This window comes from Sus scrofa, chromosome 11 (assembly GCF_000003025.6).
Source record: "Sus scrofa isolate TJ Tabasco breed Duroc chromosome 11, Sscrofa11.1, whole genome shotgun sequence".
Taxonomy (NCBI): Eukaryota; Metazoa; Chordata; class Mammalia; order Artiodactyla; family Suidae; genus Sus; species Sus scrofa.
In genome coordinates this window covers 22426647-22447425 of record NC_010453.5, presented here as the reverse complement: position 1 = coordinate 22447425, position 20779 = coordinate 22426647, and the positions used below count along the sequence as shown (strand labels likewise).

Below are 20779 nucleotides of genomic sequence, written 5' to 3'. Positions count from 1 at the left end.
CAATGCCAGATCAGAGCCACATCTGCAACCTATACCACAGCTCATGGCAATGCTGAATCCTTAATCTACTGAGCAGGGGATCAAGCCTGCATCCTCATGGATGCTTCAGATTTGTTTCTGATGAGCCAAAATGGAAACTCCCTGGATCTTCATTTGAATAGGCTGGGAAATGGCTCCAGGGGACCATGGCATCTGAAGAAGGTAAAACAGAAGGCCAGAGGGAAGGATTCAGCCTCAGATCTGGCTATGGAAGTCTTCAAACTCATGTCTTTATTCTATCAGCGAGATTACATACAGATTGTTTCAGGTGTGCAAATAGCTGGCTCCCACATGCCTGGAGAAAGTGACTTTGGGGGACTATGCTGAGACCTGGAAAGCATCTATCAATTTCTAGGTGAACAAAATGAAGCCCAGAGAAAACAAGGGACTTCTCTGGTGCTGCATGTTTCAGAAGCACAAAAGCAACTGGAATCGGGGGGGGGGGGGGTGCTGCCAAGGAGCTGAAATTCAAGGAACAGCCCTGCTTCTGCCAGGGATGCTGGATGGGGCGATGGGAGAAGGTGGCTGTAGTCACCATGACCAAAGAATGAGTGTCAGGGGCTTGCCTGGAATTGCGCTGCGGGTCACCTGCCCAACGATACACGGTGGCCCTGCTCCATCTCCCTCCTCCTACCCAGGATCATTTAGTTCCAAACCCTTGTCTAGCAGTCCCAGGAGAAGGAAGGGCGGAGGACCTCTGCCCTTCCCACTGCCTTTTCCTCTCCTAGGAATGCATTTTTTTTTTCAGTTGCTAACAAAGTAGAATTGATGCCTTTCCCAGATGCCTTGCAATCACACAAGGCTGCAAACACTCAGAAAGCGCACATGAATTTTGTATTCCTCTTTTTATTTCTTTGGCTGTGCCCGCAGCGTGTGAAATTCCTAGGCCAGAGATTGAACCTGGGCCACAGCAGTGATCCAAACACAGCAGTGCCAGTGCCAGATCCTTTACCACTGCACCACAAAGGAACTCCTTCAAATGATTTTTTTTCCCAGCTGTTCCCAGGCTAGGGGGTGAATCGGAGCCGCAGCTGCCGGCCTACACCACAGCATGGCAACACCGGATCCGAGCCACATCTTCGACCTACTCAGCAGCTTGTGGCAACATTGGATCCTTAACCTGCTGGGCAAGGCCAGGGATTGAACCCACATTCTCACAGAGACAATATTGGGTCCTTAACCTGATGAGCCACAATGGGAACTCCTGGGTGAATTTTAATGCACATCGAAAGGTTAGAAATGATAACAGAGAATTAAGGAATTGTGAGGAAAATGGAAAATCCTTAGCAATAAGAGGCAGATGACAGGCTGGGATTCTATGGTCTCCTATTTCTTTGTTAAACATAGTTGCTGTTTAAGAGAATATGGACCAGAATATAGCTCAGCTTCTTTCAGGATGGCAGCCTTCAGAAAGCAGGGAGCTCAGGTGGAAGGGGGCGGAGGAGCGGGCCAAAAGAGCATTCCAAGAAGACAAGGAGTCAGACTCCTCCTAGAAAAGTGTGGAGCTGGAGTTCCCATTGTGACTCAGTGGGTTAAGAACCCGACTAGTATCCATGAGGATGTGGGTTCCATCCCTGGCCTCACTCAGTGGGTTAAGGATCCAGCGTTGCTCCACCTTGTGGTGTAGGTCGCAGGTGTGGCTCGGATCCTGTGTTGCTGTGGCTGTGGTGTAGGCTGGCAGCTGCAGCTCCAATTCAAGCCCTAGTCTGGGAACTTCCCTACGCTGTGGGTGTGACCCTAAAAGAAAAAAAAAAGTATGTAGCAGACTGAACTTTCTTCAAGCACATCCATGGACTTCATTGGCTTCTGCTAAAGTTACTCTAAGATAGGGGAGATGACCCTCAGACTGCATATCTCCATCCATCCTGCCCACAGGCTTACTCGCAGGCACAGGCCCCTATTGTTCCTTTGGAAAATGTCCGCAGACCTTTCCCTCAATGTATCTTCCATGCTCCTCTCTATACAAGGTCATGTCCAAGGAGAATGTGACACTGAAAACTTTGAATGTTTGGACCATTGCATCTCAACTCTGGCTGCGCAATGGAGTCATCTGGGGAGTTTTGTAAAAGCGCTCATGCCTCACTCCCATTCCAGACCGAATACATCATCATCTCGGGCCAGAAGCCGAGCACTGGCATGCTTTCAAATCTGGTACCGGTCAAGTATCTTCCAGCTCTGAGTGAAACCAGTAATTCTCAAACTTTGTTCAAACGCAAAGCTCTCTTCCTTGAATTTCAACTCTTCAGGAACCCAGATTCCGCTTGTATATTTTAGGGAGGTTTATCAAAGCCCAGTGTCCAGATTGCACCCCGTATCCATTCAATCAGAATTTCTGAGAGTGACAACCAGGCATCAGTATTTTTTCAGATTTCCTAGATGCTTCCAAAGTGTCAGCAAATCTGAGAACCAATGAGTGAAATGATGACGATGCAACTCAAACACCAAGGACCTATGGGGGCCACCAGAAAGGTAGAACGTCTTCCAAGCCAGAAACAGGAAACCAGCAGTTTGGCTGGAGCTTTCTTGGTGGTATTAACAAATCTAAAGATAGAATGTATCAACCAAAGGGGGCTGTTTGCATGCAGAGAGAAAGTGGGAGTCAGAGGGGAAGGACTCGCCAAGGAGAGAGGGCACCGGTGAGCTGACTAGGACATCCAGTTCTATCGGTGTGGCAGGTGCACCTCCAAAAGAGGAGGATGAAAGCATGAGCTCAAGAAAACTTGACATCCTTTGACATGAAAAACATCCCTCTCATATCCTCTGCTCAGACTGCCTACTCAAGCTGCGTCCTCATGACCATTCGCCTTCCTGTTTAGTTTCCTATGGGTTCGAGGTGACACAGGTGTTTGTTCTGCTTAGAAGTTCTTCTTTCTCATTGCAAATGAATGAATCGGGATTTGGGTTTATCTAGCCGTCTCTCGAGAGCTTGACTGGTGTGAATCTGTCCCTGAGAACCTGATCCATTCTCGTGCATGGCTGGGTCCGCAAATCAATTTCACCAAAGTGGTGCCATCCCAAAATTTCTAGGGCTTAGTGCAATGCCATTGTCATGGTAGAGCTCCACTAGGTTGGGAGGTTCTGGAGATGCTGGGGTTGGGGTCAGTGTTTTAGTCTTCTGTGTGTCCCTGATACCCAGTTCAGTGCTGGGACATTGTAGACAAGGGCGATAGTCTAAATATTTACACCTGTGTCAGTGGCACTGCCTGTTCCACACAGTGTGAGCCTTCGTGCTGGAACAGAGTCCTGGAGACCCCCATGGGGCCAGGTGGGAATCTTGTAGGGTACATGGTCTTACAGAATTCCGGGGTACTTGGTCTTAGGGAATTCAAGAGGTACAGGGGGCTTGGTATGTCTGGGGCAGAGGGAGATACTGGGAAGGCTCAGGGTAGTAACATTTTACCAGTCAGGATGGAAGTATTTCGATGTTTTGAAAACTGATAGATACATTCATACTGGTGCAAAACAGCTAAACATCAGCTTTGTTTGTAGATAACAAATGTTTGCTGATGAAACTCACTAAAGCGTCCCTCTCATGGCTGCTGGTACTCCATTTTCTGCCTGCCCCCAGCAAATGCCAAAGTTCCTCCCAGAGTTCCTTGACCTCTGTGACAAAGGATGGTTGGTCTAAGCCTTCGGTCACATCACCTCAGGAGCTGGTTGTGTTGGGTGGCTGGGACCTGAGGGGTCAGAAGAGGAGGGAGTGTGGCCTTTTCAAAGGATTCACAGCACAAAGCACAGATTTGTTCTCAGTTTAAAAAGAAGATACAGGAGTTCCTGTCGTGGAGCAGCAGAAAAGAATCCAACTAGGAACCATGAGGTTGTGGGTTCGATCCCTGGCCTGATTAGTGGGTTAAGGATCCAGCGTTGCCGTGAGCTGTGGTGCAGGTCACAGAGGCGGCTCGGATCTGGCATTGCTTTGGCTGTGACGTAGGCCAGCAACTGTAGCTCTGATTAGATCCCTAGCCCGGGAACCTCCATATGTCACAGGTTCGAGTCTAAAAAACGAAATAATAAGAAGAAAAAGAAAAAGAAAAAGAAGATACAGACACCCTGTGTCTTTGGCAGCCGTAAAATTCCCTGGGCAAAATTGCTGTTCCTTGCAGGGTATTCAAAAGCTCTCTCTAATGCAAAAGCAACAAACCTATTCATCTAATATCTGTGACCTGATCAGATGTGAACAGAACTTCTGATCCCCTCGAAAGCAAGATCTACTATGATTTCTCGACAAAGCGACTAAGAACCGCCTCTTGAGCATTCGGCTCTAACTCTGTTTTCCTACATTTGCTGTTCTGCCACCAGCAATTGCTGGGGGATGTCACTGGGTGAGAAGGCTGGAAAATGCTTGTTCACCACGTCATTCCTGCTTTGTTATTCTGGTGGTGACTTGTCCATTCCCCACCTTAGGGCATCTTAAAGGGACATGGGCAACCGATGAAATAGAAAGATAATTCTTTACAGTTAATTGTGTTCTCATTAAATACAAAAATACATCCATTCCTAGTTCATCAAGCTGGCCACCATTTTGGTTTTCAGATCCCTTCCGTAGCTATCTTACTTTGCCCCCAAGCCCATTTCACATTTTAGTGAAATCTAGTCTAGAGACATATAGAAAAGTTTAGTATTCCTCCTAAAGTAATTTATACTCTCACCATTACACCAGTTATTTCATAGCTTCTGAGTACATGGTTCGAATGAGGGGTATTCGATGCTTAGTAATGATAAAGAAATGTCTATAGATGGGCTATAGAGAACAGACCTGAGGTTGCCAAGGGGTGGGGAGGGAGTGGGATGGACGGGGAGTTTGGGGTTAGTAGATGCAAACTATTCCATTTCAAATGGATAGACAGTGAGGTCCTACTGTACAGCACAGGGAACTATGTCCAATCTCTTGGGATAGAACATGATGGAAGATAATATAAGAAGAGGCATGAGAGTATCTATATATATGGCTCAATGGCCAGTCATATGTATATCATTCAATGGCTACACATATATATTTCTATATATGACTGGGTCACTTTGCTGTACAGCAGACATTGGCACAATACTGTAAATCAACTATACTTTAATAAAAAAAATTTTTAAAAAAGAAGCAATGTCTAAATGGATGAATGGATACCTATCAAGTCATAGCAGCACAATAGATCTAGAATAACTCTGAAGATGGGCCCCAACAGTAAGACATTTTTTTCCCAAGCTGCTATTTTGGTGTCATCTCAGAAAGCTCTCAGCTGAGAAAGAAACAGAAAATGTTTCATTGTCTACAAGGGAAAAGCTCTTCTACCTTATGAGCCCCGAGTGAAACCAGGCTGTGGACCCCAGGCTGCCAGCGTAGCCTCGTGCCAGCTGGTTCAATGGGCAGAAGTGAGAATGTTAATAAACTCTAATGAAAGGAAGTTGTTGGATAGTAATTAACATATGCCATTAGTATCTGTCCCTTTGGCCAGACACCGCAGACAGGCTGAAACCATACATACAAATGAGTGTCTGCTAGGACCGCCCGGAGAAAAACGGGGGACCAGGGCATTGTGAGAGGCTGGTGTTGTCAGCAGCTTTAAATCACAGGCCACTTAGTCACAAAAACAGACAGGGCTTTTGTGTTCTGGAACAATCAGGGGACTGAACATTTTTTAAGTTTAATAAACATTTTTTCATTTACGTTTTCTTTCATTTCAAAACATGCTGCTTATTCTCTTCTTAACCAAAATACCTACTTAGCTTTTTTTTTTTTTTTTTTTTTTGGAAACCGATGAGTTCAGGATTGCAACTTAGGGCATTTTGGTTTTCAACCACAACTTCCTAATCTCTCCAGGAAGAGAGGTGATATAATGAGTCTCCTGGGCACCCCGGTACTGGTATTTCTCAAGATTTACATGCTCCCTTTCTAATTGACCTAAAATGGCTCCTAAATCATACCAAGTAACTCCAAATGCTGCCTTTCACAGCACAATCAGAAGTGAAAACACAGAGACCAAGGGGCTGCAATAGCCTCTTTTTGCCCATGGGAAATGGAAACGGGGAAAGGTGAACCACAGATGTGGGCTAGTGGTCGTCGGTCAAGTTTTTTTTCCAACCCCTGGCTGTGCTACCAGGTATTACATGTATATATATATTGAGAGTATGAGACTAGCATATACACACCACTGTATCTCAGATAGATAAACACCCAAGGTTTACTTACTGCATAGCACAGGGAATTGTATTCAATATCTTATAATAATCTATAATGGAAAAGAATCTGGAAAAGAATATACTTTGTTGTACACTTGAAACACAGCATTGTAAATCAATTATATTTTAATTTAAACAATTAAAGTTGGCTGAAGTTTATGAAACATGGCGTAAATCAACTCTATTTTAATTTAAAAAATTAAAGTTGGGAGTTCCCGTTGTGGCGCAGTGGTTAACGTATCCAACTAGGAACCATGAGGTTGTGGGTTCGATCCCTGGCCTTGCTCAGTGGGTTGAGGATCCGGCGTTGCCGTGAGCTGTGGTGTACGTGGTAAATGTGGCTCGGATCTGGCATTGCTGTGATTAGACCCCTAGCCTAGGAACATCCATATGCCGTGGGTGTAGCACTTAAAAAAAAAAAAAAAAGTTTGTGCTTTCAGAGACTCTGGAGATCACCTAGCATAACTCTTTCATTTAACAGATGAGGACACCAAAGCCCAGAGAAGAAAAGAGTCCTGTTCAAGGTTGTCCAGAAGGCTGCGGGCATAGTCTGCCTCTAGGGCTCTATCTACTGCATCAACTTTGCACAAAAACAACCAATGAGATCTTGCTTTGAGCAGAAACAATTGGAGAGTCAATAGATCACGTATTAGGAGGAAAGATGAACTGAGACAACTTTACCTAAAAAACAGAACACCAAAGAATAACTTAAGGGTCACCTGCAAAATTTTTTATGAGTCTTCTTTTTTTTTTTTTTTTTGTCTTTTTAGGGCTGCACTTGCAGCATATGGAGGTTCCCAGGCTAGGGGTCAAATCAGAGCCACAGCTGCCAGCCTACACCACAGCCACAGCAATGCGGGTTCTGAGCTTCATCTGCAACCTACACCACAGTTCACTTGGCAATGCCAGATCCTTAATCCACTGAGCGAGGCCAGGTATCGAACCTGTATCCTCAGGGTTACTGGTCAGATTCGCTCCCTTTGAGCCATGAAGGGAACTCCAAATTAGAAATAATATTGTAAGAAGTTGGCAGTTTAGAGAATCACAGAGACCCTGAGAGGCGGGAGCCTGCTGTGATTGGAACTTGAAAACAAAACTTATTTCTGGGTTAAGGGTTCCATGCTACTGCAAGCAGCAGGATTGGTGTTGCTGTGGCTGTGGTGTAGGCCTGCAGCTGCAGCTCCGAGTCAACACCTAGCCTGCTGGGAACTTCCATATGCTGTGGGTGCAGTGATAATAAATAAATAAATAAATAAATGTCAGGAGTTCCCTGGTGGTTCAGCCGGTTAAGGATCTGACATTGTTATTGCTGTGGCTCTAGTTGCTACTATGGCACAGGTTTGATTCCTGGCCCGGGGAACTTCCACAAGCCGCAGAGGTGGCTAAATATATAAATAAATCTTAATTGAAATATTTTCTTACTCTTCTCCAAAAGGTTGTCTTGTATGTCCACCAGGTACAAATACTTCACTTTAGAGACCACTCATCTATCAATGAGTCTGTGTTTCCTCTAAATAGAGGAAATCTAGGATTCAATGGTATGAGTTCCATTAGATTGTTGAATTATTCAATAGAAGCCTAAAAGGTCTTTAAGAAAAATATTATCACATCTCTAAACTAATGTTACTGCAGGAATTTAGGAAGTCTTAGGAGGGTGACTGATGGTAACCCAAACTGCAGGGGTTTTTTTGTTTTTGTTTTTGTTTTGTTTTGTTTGATTTTTAGGGGCCACACCAGTGGTATATGGAAATTCCCAGGCTAGGGGTCAAATGAGAGCTACAGCCATCAGCCACAGCCACACCATATCCAAGCTGCATCTGCAACCTACACCGGAGCTCACAGCAATGCCAGATCCTTAACCCACTGAGCAAGGCCAGGGATCGAACCCAGAAACTCATGGTTATTAGTCGCATTTGTTTCCACTGTGCCACAACGGGAACTCCCAAAACTGCACTTCTGAAGATAGCCTATTCCCTGCTGTGCCTTTGACACTCTGGGCAGGCCTAAGACAGATGGAGGAGGCTCCTTTTTGAAGCTTGTCCTGATCAAGTAACCCAGAATCTTCTTTTCAGAATTCTATTTCCAGTCTCAGAATATCTAAGCTTCTTCTTCTTCTTCTTTTTTTTTTTCCCCTGTCTTTTTGCCTTTTGAGGGCCGCTCCCACAGCATATGGAGGTTCCCAGGCTAGGGGTCTAATCCGAGCTGTAGCCACTGGCCTACGCCAGAGACACAGCAACTCAGGATCTGACCCTCATCTGCGACCTATATCACAGCTCACGGCAACGCCGGATCCTCAACCCACTGAGCAAGGCCAGGGATCAAACCCTCAACCTCATGGTTCCTAGTCGGATTCGTTAACCACTGAGCCGTGACGGGAACACATTCTTCTTTTTTTTTTTTTCACAGACACACCTGTGGCATGTGGAGGTTTCCAGCCTGGAGGTTGAATCAGAGCTGCATCTGCAGCCTATGCCACAGCCATGGCGACACCAGATCTGAGCCACATCTGTGATCTGTGAAGCCGTTTGAGGCAATGCCAGATCCTTGACCCACTGAGTGAGGCCAGGGATTGGACCCACATCCTCAAAGAGACAACATTGGGTCCTTAACCCACTGAGCCACAATGGAAACTCCAGTCTAAGCCTTTTTAAACATCAACTTGCTCTAGAACAAGCTATACTCAGGTTCCCGAGGTAAAGACCAACCCCAGGCTGGTCCAGATGAGGTCATCTAAGGCGGGCTCACAGAAGCAGCTCCTTGGAGAGCCTGAGCTGAGTTCCAGCCCCAGCCCAAGGGTTTTGGATGGGAGTGAGTCAACTTCAGGAATGCAGTGAATTAGCCCCAAGTTAGTCATCGCATCGAACAGCAGTAGAGCCCTGGCTTTAGTTCGGCTTCCTTTTCGGTGGCAATAAACTGACCAGAGGGAACAGGGATCTAGAGAAGGAGCCGGCCAGCTTGAGTTAAGTGGGGAGCCCTGGGGCCAGGCAAACCCCAACTCCGCCTTAAGGCCTAACCCACTTCTGTTCTGCTAAAACGAAATGCTTTTTGGCTTCATAGAATTCTCTCTCGGCTGTATCTTTAAAAAGGTAAAAAAAAATAGTCTTGCAGTAGAAGATGTAAAAGAAACCTATGATGAAAGGACCTGCAATTTGAAATACTCCAAGAAATCCACAAGTCAACGGAGAGAATATAATTTGAATGACCTGGAGGAAAAGAAGTTTCCAGTCTGGAAAGCAGAGTTCATGTCCGCCAGAACTTCTATAGCTAAGGCGAGAGTCAGTCAGCAAACAAATACATATATTCCACCAAAAGACAAAAAGTTTTTAAATAGTACTTTCTATTTGGAATGGGAAATTCCCTTTCTTTCTTTTCTTTCTTTCTCTCTCTCTTTCTCTCTCTTTCTTTCTTTCTCTCTCTATCTCTCTCTCTCTCTCTCTTTCTTTCTTTCTTTCTTTCTTTCTTTCTTTCTTTCTTTCTTTCTTGGCTGTTACTGGCGGCATGCACAAGTTTCCAGGCCAGGGGTTACAGCTGTGCCATAGCAACCACCAGAGCCACAGCAGTGACAACACCAGATCCTTAACCCACCAAGCTACCAGGGGACTCTCTTCATTTTTTTTATGTGTTTTTTTTTATTGATGTATACTTGATTGACAATGCTGTGTTAATTTCTGCTGTATAGCAAAGGGATTCAGTCATACATATATATACATTCTTTTTTTTTTAATTTTTGACTTTTTTAATTAATTAATTTATTTTTTATTTTAGGGCCGCACTGGTGGCATAGGGAAGTTCCCAGGCTAGGGGTCGAATCAGAGCTGCAGCTGCCAGTCTATGCCACAGCCACAGCAACATGGGATCTGAGCGGCATCTGTGACCTACACCACAGCTCAGGGCAATGCCAGATCCTTAACCCTGAGCGAGGCCAGGAATTGAACCTGTGTCCTCACGGATGCTGGTCAGATTCTTTTCTGCTGAGCCTGTATGCGAACTCCCTATACATTCTTTTTAATATATTCTTTTCCATGATGGTTTATCCCAGGATATGGATATAGTTCCCTGCGATAGACAGTAGGGCCTTGTTGTTTGTCCATCCTCTATATACTAGTTTGCATCTCCCAACCCCAAACTCCCGCTCTACGCCTCCTCCAGGTACATCTTCTCATTTAAATTCAAAACTAAAACTTACAACAGAGCATAAGAAAATCTCCCTCCTGACAACCCATCCTCCCAGCCACTCAGTTCCTCTCCAATTTAGAGAGATGCTGGGACAGTTTATCTTTATTGGCCAACAAATTTGTGACTTATGGGTCTGGCTTATGGGTACAGGCAGGAACCCAAGAATAAATCTCAGTAGAAAGGAAAAGTTATAAACAAAAATTTAAAAACAAAAACAGGTGTTCCCATCATGGCTCAGTGGTAATGAACCCAACTAGTATCCATGAGGATGCAGGTTCAATCCCTGCTCTCACTCAGTGGGTTAAGGATCTAGCGTTGCCATGAGCTCTGGTGTAGGTCACAGACGCAGCTTGGATCCTGCGAGGCTGCGGCTGTGGTGTAGGCTAGTGGCTGGCGTTCCAATTTGACCCCTAACCTGGGAACCTCCATATGCCAGGAATGTGGCCCTAAAAAAAAAGAAAAAAGAAAAAAAAAAGAACAAAAACAAAAAGAAAAAAAAAAGTAAAAAATTATTTCACGTATGCACAGTATAACATCAATGGCATCTTCCTCTGCTATGAAGCACAAAGGAAAAACCAGAAAGCTCATCGATGCTCAGGAGAAAAATATTTTGGTAGAATGGGGAGAGAGAATATAACTTACCTTCTCTTTTGATTTTCGACTGCTTGTTTGGAGACTTGACGATGAGGCTCTTCCTGTGTCTGCAATGGGTTTTGGCATCTGGCTTGACCGGAATTGCCCAAGCACAGCTGGCCCTAATTATTAAGAAATCATGTGTGACAAGAAGGGCTTTTCTTGGCTCTGGAATGTTCCAAAGCATCGGGTGTAAAGTCTAGTCATTTCTCATTCATGTTTCCTTTCTTTTGTTACAATTCTAGATTCTTCCAGCCAGCAGACTCTGCTCTATGAAAGAAGCTGCTCACATCCCAACCATGACTCAGGTCCCTGAAGCCACGAGCCCAAGGAATGATCGGTCTTAATGAAAGTGATTGCCCGTTAATCTCCCTTCCCAGGGGACTGAGCCAGAGAGGAGATAGCAAAGGCTCATTCAGGACCTCCTATTTTATATGCTTTATCTCATTTCATAATAGATGCTCACCCTTCTCTTGTTTTTTTTTTTTTTGTTTGTTTGTTTTTTTTTGTCTTTTTTTCTAGGGCCCCACCCACGGCATACGGAGGTTCCCAGGCTAGGGGTCTAATCGGAGCTATAGCCGCCGGTCTATGCCAGAGCCACAGCAACATGGAATCCAAGCTGCATGTGTGACCTACACCACAGGTCACAGCAATGCTGCATCCTTAACCCACTGAGCAAGGCCAGAGATCGAACCCACAACCTCATGCTTCCTAGTTGGATTCGTTAACCACTGAGCCACGAGGGGAACTCCTCACCCCTCTCTTGTATTTTAATTTAATGAATGAAATAAAGTGGAACTCATTAGGACTTGCAGCCGAGCTGTATGCATCCTGGCCCCAAGCATTCCAGAAATCATCATTAACTGGAAAAGGTGGGGCGGGGATGGAGAGAAATACTATTTACTAGGCAAAAATATAGAACTATATCCTTACAAATGAGCACGTAAGATTTTCCAAGTGTCCCAGGTATTTTCCAGCCCTGGTTTATGAAACTCTGTCATGTCTCCAGCCTATCATCCTCTATACCACTAGCCCCCGAACAACTCACAGTTATTTAAATAACAAATGTGTATCACTTAAACTGAGTATTATGACAACAAGCAAATGGCAGTGGAGAGCGATAATTCCCTATTTTATTAGATCAATTCACAGACAGAGCTTATAAGTCTTACTGGCTATACGCCAATTAAAAAAAAAAAGAGGAGTTCCCGTCGTGGTGCAGTGGTTAACGAATCCGACTAGGAACCATGAGGTTGCGGGTTCGGTCCCTGCCCTTGCTCAGTGGGTTAAGGATCCGGCATTGCCGTGAGCTGTGGTGTAGGTTGCAGACGCGGCTCGGTTCCCGCGTTGCTGTGGCTCTGGCGTAGGCTGGTGGCTACAGCTCCGATTCGACGCCTAGCCTGGGAACCTCCATATGCCTCGGGAGCAGCCCAAGAAATAGCAAAAAGACAAAAAATAAACAAATAAATAAAATTAAAAAAAGAATGATAAAGTTTTCATGGTATAAGATGTAAATAATTGGTGAATCTCAGTGAAGGCACAGAGGAACTCTCTGTACCATTATTTGCAATTTTTGTGCATGTCTGCAAAACATCAATGGGAATCGTTTAGGGAAAAAAAAAAAAAAAAGTCTTCCTGGCTAGAATTTTCCAAAGTTCCGTTATTTGCCTACCATATCTTTAGAAACAGAATTTGGAAAATAGTAGCAAAATGTAGATTGCCAACAGGTAAAGGTCAGAGTTCTGTAAATGTTATAAAAAGCAAAGACTTTCGCCCCTTGAAGTTTTAACTTCTATCGCTTCCAAATGTTTATGTTCCTATTTGCCTCCAATTCTTTTAAAAACAAGTCCCGATGTTTTTGCTTGATTTTTTATTTTAGCATTATCTATCTATTTACATCTATGGACGATTCAGACTTAGCTTCCTTTTAATATTCCTTACCCAACTCCCACCCCACTCCCCCTCCTTTCCCATTCTTTCAACAGAAACATTTGAATAAAATCCATATTCAGTTGACATTATTTTAACGGTGAAAACACTCTTGACCTCTGAGCTATGTAGTAAAGTGTGATTTTTTTTTTTTTTTTTTTTCTTTTTGGCACAACTTTTGTTTTCCTTGGGGAACTTTTTGCGGAGTTAGTGACAGTACTGTGGTCAGATAAAACTTTTTCATACACCTTTTCATTAATACACCTCCAGTCTTTCCTTTAGGGGCATCAGTCTTCTCTCTGCATTCATGCTTTTCGTATGCTCTTCTGGAATCTTCTGACCAGCTGGGTGAGGAGGCACAGATTTCTGGCTGTTTGGAGTCCAACTTTTTCCTAAGCAGACTTTTTTTTTCCCCCGGGGCCGCACCTGCAGCACATCTAAATTCCCAGGCTAGGGGTCATATCGGAGCTACAGCTGCTGGCCTAAGCCACGGCTCAAGGCAATGCCAGATCCTTAACACCCTGAGGGAGACCAGGGATTGAATCCACAGCCTCGTGGATGCTAGTCGGAGTCGTTTACGCCGAGCCACAAGGGGAACTCCCTAAGCAGACGTTTAACCACAGTTGTTCTGTTTTCCATTTTACTTCCTAACCTCTGCCCCCAGAGGTCATTGACGCTGCAAATCCCTAGGCCTTTCAGATGTTCTGAGATGCAAATCAGGATGCCTCTTAACTTCACCCACTTCCTAGCTTAGGGTTCTTTCTTTCCTTTTTCTTTCTTTCTTTCATTCTTTCTTTCTTGCTTGCTTTCTTGCTTTCGCTTTCTTTCTTTCTTGCTTTCTTTTTTTTTCTTTCTTTTTTGGATCTGTCATCAATTATTCCATGGCCATCTGACCTCTGGTTTCTAAGATTTTGTTGCCATAATATTTTTTTTCTCATTTTATTTGTACTATTAGATGCAAATTATGTATTTTTTTCTTTCTTTTTTTTTTTGCCTTTTTTAGGGCCGCACCCACCACATACGGAAGTTTCCAGGCTAGGGGTGGAATCGGAACTGCGGCTGCTGGCCTACACCACAGCCACAGCAATGCTGGATCCCAGCCAAGTCTGCAACCTACACCGCAGCTCACGGCAGCACTAGATCCTTAACCCACAGAGTGAGGCCAGGGATTGAACCCTCGTCCTCATGCATGCTAATCAGGTTCCTTACTGCTGAGCCACAACGGCAACTCCTAAATTATGTGCTATTGTGTATGCTGTGAAACAAATCCTTCTAATACCATATGATATCACTTATGTATGGAATCTAAACTGTAACACAGATGAACTTATCTACAAAACAGAAACAGACTCACAGATATGAGAACAGACTTGTGGTTGCCAAGGGGGAAGTGTGGGGGAGGGATGGATTGGGAATTTGGGATTAGCAGATGCAAATGATTATATATAAAGTGGATAAACAGCAAGGTACTACTGTATAGCACAGAGAACTATATTCAATATCCTGTGATAAATTATAATGGAAAAGAATGTGAAAAAGAATGTGTATATATATATATATATGTATATGTATATATATAATAACTGAATCACTTTGCTATACAGCAAAAACTAACACAATATTCTAAATCAACTATACTTCAATAAAATAAATTTTAAAAAACCCTAAATCCTTCTAAACACAAACTTTTAAGCTAAAAAATGTTTTCAGTTATTTCCTTATGAAAATTGTTTGAACTATTGTTTACATAGCATTTTTCTTTATACCGACTTGATTTTTGTATTTTAACTCACCCTACTTAATAATATTCATAAAATTATGATTGACTAATGTTAGATTTTCTAAATTAATATATATGTATATATTTTAGGAAATCTGTTTCATTTATTTATTTTTTTAATTTTTTGCCTTTTCTAGGGCTGCACCCATGGCATATGGAGGTTCCCAGGCTAGGGGTCTAATCAGAGCTGTAGCCGCCAGCCTACACCACAGCCACACCAATGCCAGATCCGAGCCACATCTTTGACCACATCACAGCTCACAGCAATGCCGGATCTTCAACCCACTGAGTGAGGCCAGGAATTGAACCTGCACCCTCATGGATTCTAGTCAGATTTGTTAACCACTGAGCCACGACGGGAACTCCGGAAATCTGTTTTAGAAACTCTATTAATGAGAAAAAACAGTCTGGTATCTACTCCACCTGTGGAGACACTACTCTGGTCTTAAGTAGAAACTAAGGTCCAGGAGTTCCCACTGTGTTTCAGGGTAATGAACCTGGCCAGTATCCATGAGGATGGGGGTTCAATCCACAGGTTCGATCCCTGGCCTCGATCAGCGGTTAAAGGATCTGTCGTTACCGTGAGCTGTGGTGTAGGTCGCAGACGCAGCTCAGATCCCACATTGCCATGGCTACAGTGCAGGCTAGAGGCTGCAGCGACAATTTGACCCCTAGCCTGGGAACTTCCATAGGCCTCGGGTGCGGCCCCCAAAAAAGCAAAAACAAAAACAAAATCAAGATCCAGGAAGTTTACATGCTTTAGGTCTAACAAATGGCAGAAATAAGACAGTCTTTGAATCACCTGAATCCCTTATTTGTTCTTGACTCCAAGCCAGTCTGTTTGGGCCTCTATCTAGATGTATTTACTAACTATTTGCCTTACTTCTCTAAGCTATTCACTACCACTTAACATGGTATACTAGTATCAAATCATTCAGACACTAAGTCATAGACCTTGTTGAAAGCTCATTGTTCCAAATGGGAGCCACCTGTAGTTTAGAATAAGGAGTCAGATTGGTGGAAAAATCAATGAGGTCAGTATTAATTTCTATGCATCTGACAAGAATGGTTACTTATTAAGTAAGCAAGTTTTCCATTGTGGGTTCCCAAAGTCTTACTCATTTCACAATGAATAAGGCAGGGCACCGGCAGAGTGTATGTTCTTTTCTTTGCTGTGTGTGGTACATAGGACCTCCACATCCCAGAGAACTTACGTATTTTCCCCAACAGAAGGTAGTTCAGTTTGTAAATGGCAGAATCTGTTTGAAAATACATTTTTTTCCAAGTCCATCATTAAAATAGAAATGGCCCAAAGCCAGGATTACTTCCAGCATCGGAATTCTCACATAGTTTATCATCACCAACAAATTCCACAGCACCAAATTTAGCTTGGTGAGACCAGCACGATGCTGAAAATACTTCCTCTGCTGTTACTTGGCAATGTTTAATAAAAGAGGAGCAGATGTTGAACTACTGAGACAGGTTAAATTTTGAAATCACAGAAGTTATTATAAGGAATTAAGGCCAAATGAAAGACACAAATTTGAGAAATTTGAAAATCCCTGAAATAGCATGCTGGATTTTATTTTAACAGGACTTGACATGTGTAATATAGTCTGGTTTCCTACAGGGTATCTATTATACTTTTTAACTTCTAATTGTATAACTTCAAATAATACCATTCCACTTTAAGTATAGCATAAGAATCTTACAACAGTATGTTTCTATTTCTTCTTTCTTGTCTTTTTGCTATTTGCATACATTTTGCTTCAACCTCTGCTATGAATGCCTTAATGCACTGTGATTATTTTTTTCTCTAAATATCCAAATATCTTCAAAAGAAACTGCACATATATTTACCATTTTTGGACTCTTTGATCATTTATGTAGATCCTTTTCCTGTATGGTATCCTTCCTGAAAAACTTCCATTAATATTTTTTGTAGTGAAGATCTTCTAGTGATAAATTGTTTCACTTTTGTTTGAAAAGTTTTGTTTCACTTTAATTTTGAAACATATTCACTGGGTACTAAATTCAAGATTGACAGTTTTTCTTTCTTCATTTTAAAGATGGTGCTCCATTTTCTTCTGGATTACATAGTTTCCGACATGAAATCTGCTATCATTGTCATTTTAATTCCTTGGTATGTAATGTTTCCCTCTTCCTCTGGCTGCCATTGATTTTCCACAATTTCATTATGATGTGTCTTAGCAGGTTTTCTTAATGTTTATTCTCCTTGGTATTCGTTTAACTCCTTGATCTTGTCAACTTAGAGTTTTCATCAAAATTAAAACATTTTTATTCATTATCTCTTCAGATATCAGTTCAAGCCCTGGGTAACTACAGGCAAGTATGTACAGGAATTGATTAGGAGGGGGAAACACCCCATAGCATCAAGGGGCTGATGGGTAAATTAGGAAAATCATTGCCCCTTCATTTCCCCTGGTTGGTTTTGGCCTCCCTTTCCCACTTGTCCTTTGGTAGAGATGCTGAAGGCTGATGAAGTATCCCTTGGACCCCTGCTGGAAAAGTCTCTAATTAAGGCAATTAGGTGAAAGCCAAAGGACGTGCAGTGGTGCCAAGGATCTTTTGGGTCAAGAAACCACATCTCAGCACTGCTGCTGATGGACCCCTGAGAGGAGTCTCCAAGAAACTAAAATAAGAAGAAATCACTCTTCCTTTTGTAAAACACACCAGGGTGTGTACAAAATAATGTGTGGTGACAGTGACATGTCAATACAGCATAAGGATTATAAACATAAATACTTTTTAGGGCAGCACCTGCAGCATATGGAAGTTCCCAGGCTAGGAGCTGAATCAGAGCTACAGCTGGCCTATGCCACAGCAACAGCAGCATGGGATCAGAGCAGCATCTGTGACCTACACCACAGCTCATGGCAATGCTGGACCCCTGACCCACTGAGTGGGCCGGGGATGGAACCCACATCCTCATGGATACTAGTTAGTTTCATTTACACTGCACCACAGTGGGAACTAAGGATAATACATATTGCAGTCTCCACTTTATTTCCTGGCTGATGAATTTGGCAAGAATCACATCACTGATGGAAAAAAAATCACAATAATTTTTTTTCTTTTCTTTTTTTTTTTTTAATGGCTGTACCTGCAGCATATGGAAGTTCCTGGGCTAGGGATCAAATCAGAGTTACCATTTTGGCCTGTGCCACAGCCACAGCAACATGGGATCTGAGCTACATCTTCGACCTATGCCGAAGCTTGCAGCCACAATGGAACTTAACCCACTGAGCAAGGCCAGGGATCGAAACTATATCCTCATGGATACTAGTTCTTAACCCACTGAGCCACAATGGGAATGCCATGATAAACCATTTAAAATGTAAAACTTTAAAAAAAAATGAATATTGCAGGAGGGAGACCGATAACATTTTTTTTTTTTTTTGGCAAATCACTATGTGTTACATATTTTCAGAGACTACTTCTCTGTTTCTGCAAAAAAAAAAAAAAAAAAGCATCATTCCCATTTTACAGATACAGAGAGTAAGGCTCTAAGAGGTTGAATAATCACAAAACTAGAACCTAGAATGTCTAGGAAGAATCTCCAACGTCATAGGGCCTCCGGCTACACCATGCTACCTTCCCACAGCACTCAGGGAACGCCCTGACCCCTGCCACCCACACATGCAACATTGAGGAAAGCAAATGAGAATCCTTTCCTCTGGGAACTTGGCCTTCTGCCTCTATTTTCTGATCATCTTTAAAACTCTGACAATGGGCTTCTTCCTTTCCACCTTGGAGGGTGGTATCTGGCACTGTTTCACCAAAACTAAATCAATAGCAACTACCAAAGAGGCACATTCATGCTAATGTGATAAGCTGGCTAACAGGCACTTTTCTTTCAGTGTCACAGGGCCCTTTAATCTCCAAGGCTGTTTACTTAATTTTTTGTACTGTGATAAATTATAACATTAAATTTTCCTTTTAACCATTTCCAAGGGTATTGAGTATACTGACCTCGTGGTGCAACCATTGCCACCATCCATCCACAGGACCCTTTTCAGCTTCCCAAACTGATATTTCACTGTACCCTTAAACAGTAACTGCCCATCCCCAAACCCCCTAGTCCCTGAAAACCACCATCCTACTTTCTGTCTCTATGAAATGTGATTACTTGAGACACCTTATATGAGTGGAATCACACACTTCACTTAATATGACATTGCAAGATTCATCCACATTGCAGCTTGTGTTAGAACCCCCTTCCTTTCTAAGGCTGAATACTATTCCGTTTTATGTATATACCACATGCTCTTTATCCTTTCATTGGAAGGTGGATCCAACCCCCTTTTGACCAACTCTTAGGGATAGAAAAGCCTTCCTGGGAGTCCCTGTTGTGGCTCAGCAGGTTAAGAACCGAAGTAGTATCTGTGAGGATGTGGGTTTGATTCCTGGCCTTGCTCAGTGGGTTAAGGATCCAGCATTGCCGCAAGCTGTGGCATAGGTCAAAGATGTGGCTAGGACCCCATGTTGCTATGGCTGTGACGTAGGCCAGTGGCTGCAGCTCCAATTCAACCCTTAGCTGGGACCTTCGTAAGCCACAGGTGTGGCCATAAAAAGAAAAATAAAAGTCTTCCTTATTTTTAATCCAAATCTTCTTTCTTCTAACTGGTGTTCACAGGTCCTAGCTCTGCCCCTCAAAATTACACAGAATAAATCGAATCCCTCTGCCCGTTTGGTCCTCTAACTGTTATTTTAAGACAAATCCAGGGTGTCTCCAGGACTCCCCTCTCTGACCCATGAGATGAGGTCCTGAGAACAAACACTCAGGGCTGGAGGAGCTGATTCAGAAGGATACACCTTGGCCCATCCTTTCTCTGCCCCGAGGGCAGGGAGGGTCTTACCGACCTGGACGCCACACCAAGGGCCCCCACCTGGAGAGCTGCTAGAGGGGGTGGCTCATCTTCACAGCGTCCTGGGGGCAATACTGTCCACCCCACTCACCCCATACATAGCACAGAAGGTCAGCAGAAACTCCCAGATGCCCACCCCCACCCCAGAGCCAAGTATAGCTTCAGCCTGCACCCTCCACCAGAGCTAACAACGCAGGGGGCCCATTAGCCACTGGCCTCTTGAAAGCGGGAAAATTTCTCTTTTTTTTTTGTCTATTTAGGGCCACACCCAGCCTATGGAGGTCCCCAGGCTAGGGGTTGAATTGGAGCTATAGCCGCCGGCCTATGCCACAGCCATAGCAAGGCCAGATCTGAACTGAGTCTGCAACCTACACCACAGCTCATGACAACACTGGATCCTTAACTCACTGAGCAAGGCCAGGGATCGAACCTGCATCCTCATGGTTCCTAGTCAGATTTGTTTCCTCTGAGCCAGACGCGAACTCCTTGTGGAAGCCTTCTGCACACACATTCCTGCCTCAGCAAATTATCCCCAGAAGGCGGTGAGGATGCAGAGAGGTAAGGGGGAGATGCCAGAGTGAGACAGTGAATTGGTTACTTCGGAGATCGCCAGTGCCCAGGGCTCCTTCTGGGTAGAAGAGGAGGTTTCACCGCAGGCCTCTCCCCAGAGGGGGAGGGGGCAGATCGGGTTGCTTCCCACTCCTGCCCCACCCTGAGGAATGGACACCCTGACACTGCAGGCCTTTCTCTTCCCTGTTATCTTTGAGTCAAGGCGCCGTGTTGACCAAGTGGGTCAGATCCGGTCTGCAAAAGTATTATCCGAACGGCCCGAGGAGGATGTGGCCAACATTCCTAGGTATGTCTGCAAATGTGGCTGGGGGAGGGCATCCCTATCCGAGCCCAGGAGTTCGCTCCTGCCCCAAGGACTTCCTTTTTTTTTTGGTCTTTTTGAGGCTGCACCCACGGCATATGGAGGTTCCCAGGCTAGAGGGTGAATCAGAGTTACAGCTGCCAGCCTACACCACAGCAATAGCAACGCAGGATCCAAGCTGCGTCTGTGACCTACACCATAACTCGAGGTAATGCTGGATCCTTAACCCACTGAACAGGGCCAGTGATCGAACCCACATCCTCATGGATACTAGTCCGGTTCATTAACTGC

At 43.9% G+C, this 20779-nt stretch overlaps 1 long non-coding RNA gene across 1 annotated transcript in view; it reads left to right on the top strand.

Moving 5' to 3' along the window:
* Nucleotides 1-11546, top strand: part of LOC106505296 — a 37575-nt gene extending 26029 nt beyond the window's left edge. The window contains exon 3 of the long non-coding RNA XR_001299574.2: nt 11265-11546. This is a non-coding gene — a long non-coding RNA (uncharacterized LOC106505296). The remainder of the gene's footprint in view (nt 1-11264) is intronic.